General features: G+C 78.7%; 1 non-coding gene across 1 annotated transcript in view; it reads right to left on the reverse strand.

The window, feature by feature from the left end:
* Positions 1-138, reverse strand: part of LOC141955146 (5.8S ribosomal RNA) — a 153-nt gene extending 15 nt beyond the window's left edge. Inside the window, exon 1 of the ribosomal RNA XR_012632382.1 lies at positions 1-138. This exon is cut by the window's left edge and continues 15 nt beyond it. This is a non-coding gene — a ribosomal RNA (5.8S ribosomal RNA).
* Positions 139-2,500: the final 2,362 nt, after the last annotated feature.

Consider the following 2,500-nt stretch of genomic DNA (forward strand, 5'->3'; position numbering starts at 1 on the left):
CGTAGCCCCGGGAGGAACCCGGGGCCGCAAGTGCGTTCGAAGTGTCGATGATCAATGTGTCCTGCAATTCACATTAATTCTCGCAGCTAGCTGCGTTCTTCATCGACGCACGAGCCGAGTGATCCACCGCTAAGAGTTGTCTGCCTTTCGGCACCGCCCCGCGCGCGCGGAGGGGCCGGGACCGCTCCGCAGAAGCGGCCCCCTTCTCGGACGACGGACCGCCGCCCCACCGACCGACCGACCGCCCCCCTCCGCACGCGCGGAGGGGGCGCGCGACGACCGGCGGGCGACGGTCGCGCCTCGCCTCAGATGACCGTACCGACATCACAACGGAGGGAAGGAAGGGAAGGGTGAAACAAGCTCCGAACGGCAAGGGCCCGGGGAGCCCGCGCTCCCGACCGACCTGGGGAAACAACAAGCACCTTGCTCGCTTCGGAGGCGGCCCAGGCGCCCGGGCTCGGCCCGGCCTCCGCACGGAGGGCCGGCGGCGCGTCCGACCGCGCGCCCGGACCTGCACCCGCCTCTCGCTCGCGCGGAGGGGGGAAACCACAGACGCTGACCGCCGCGCGGGCGACCAGCGGGGGCGCCCCGCTCGCGCCGCGCGCGCCTCCGCGCCGCCCAGCGCCCGCGCGCTGCGACAGCCGGCTCCTTGCCCCCGTGGCCCCGAAACCCCGGCTCTCGCCCCGACGCCGGGAACGCCCGCGCGGCGCCGCCGCCGCACCACACCGGAGACAGGGACGGACGGCCAACCGCCGGAACCCGAGACGGCGACGCGACGCCGCCGCCCGGCGCTCCGCCCGACCGCCGCCCGGCCACCGCACCGCCGCGGCTGCCCTCCCGGAGCCGCCGCCGCCGCTTCTCGTCTCGGCCCCTTCCGCAGGCACGCGCCAGGCAGAAGGCGGACGCCGCTGAGCCGGAGGCGACGCCCCCTCTCCCCGCTTCCGCGCGGAGAACGGGACGGGGAACGCCCCTCGGCCGCCCACCCGCCTCGCCTGACCGAGACCGGGAAAGGCGACTGCGAAGCGACGGGCAGGACCCGGGACGGGACAGGCCACGCGGCCGGCCACCGAGCGACCGCCGGCCGGCACGCCGAGCGGCGGCGCCGCCGCCGCCGCTCGGGCCCGGGGGCTGCGCCGCCCCTCCCCTCAGCCGGGGCGGGAAGGGGTGGGGGTGGCAAGCAAGGAGCACGAAGCCGCAAGCGCGCCGCTGCGCGTCCACGGAGACGCGGCGGCCCGAGCAGGCCGCCCCGCCCGGCGAGACCCCCGACCGTGGGGGAATCGCCATCGCCCCCGACGGCGAGAGAGCCCGCGCTCCCCGCCGGGGGGGGGGGAGGTTCCCCTTCGCGTTTCGAGGGCGAGGCAGGCCGGCTGCGGCCGACCGAACGCCGCCGGTCTCGCCGCCGAGACCGGACCGCGGAGAAGGGGGGGCAGGGGGGACACCCCTCCCCGGCGCGGCCGCCCGAGGGGACAAAAAGCCCACGGCGTGGGCGGCGGCCGCCATGGCCAGGGCCTGCACGAGAGCGACTCCCGCCCCTGGAGGCTCAACCGCCGCACACGGCCGGGGCCCGCCCCTGCGGGTCGCACCGAGCCGCCCGAGTCTTTAAACCTCCGCCCGGCTCCGCGGCCTTCGACCCCCGGGCTCAGCCGAGGGAGGGCCGCGGAGGCGCGGACGCTAGGTACCTGGCCCTGGGGTGAGGGAAACATCCTCAAGGGCCCCGCGGGGGTGCCTCCCCCGCTGCCGCCATCGGGGGAGCGTCCGCCCGCGGGGGCGCGCCCGACATCCGCCACCACCACCACGTCCTCCTGGCCCGGGGCCCGAGGTTTCCCTCAGTATCCCGGCGCTGCGCCCGGGAGGAGAGCCGTGGCTCGGGCCGCCCGCTGGCGCGCGGGACACGGCCCGGCGCGGGAACTCGCCCGCCGGCCCGAGGGCCGGCGCCACGCACCCGAGCCCGGAACGCCCAGAGGCCTCGGCCCTGCACGCGGCCGGCCGGCCCCCCGGCGGGCTTGCTCCGCAGCAAGCCCGCCACGGTGCGGGCAGGAAGGATCGGGGGAGACGCCTCCCCCGACCCCGGCGAGGCCTGCTCTGCCCGCCGCCCCTCTCGCCGGGCTGGCGCCGGCCGCGCCCAGCCCGTCACCGCCAACGGCTCGCGCCGGTCCCCTCTCCCTCTCCTGCGCGCGCCCGAGCGCCGGGGGCTTTCCGCTCGGCCGGCCGGGGTTCCCGCCTCCACGCGCCCCCACCACACCGGCGGCCACCCCCTCTTCCCCCTACGCGCCGCCGCTCGCGCTCGGACCGGCGGTGCCCTGGCGCTCCGGGAGGGCCCTCGGCCGCCGCACCCCCACGCACCACCCCGGTGGCGGCAGCGGACTGCCGTCGGGCAAGGCCGTGGGGAGAGGGGGTTCGGGTGCCCGGAGCCGGACGCCCGCCGGCGGCGGAGCCCAGCCGAGGCGAGAAGCAGGGGGGTGGCGACGGCGTGGCGGGGGGGAGCGCTCGGCGGCCCCGC

Source organism: Athene noctua, unplaced genomic scaffold (genome assembly GCF_965140245.1).
Source record: "Athene noctua unplaced genomic scaffold, bAthNoc1.hap1.1 HAP1_HAP1_scaffold_125, whole genome shotgun sequence".
NCBI classification, from domain to species: domain Eukaryota; kingdom Metazoa; phylum Chordata; class Aves; order Strigiformes; family Strigidae; genus Athene; species Athene noctua.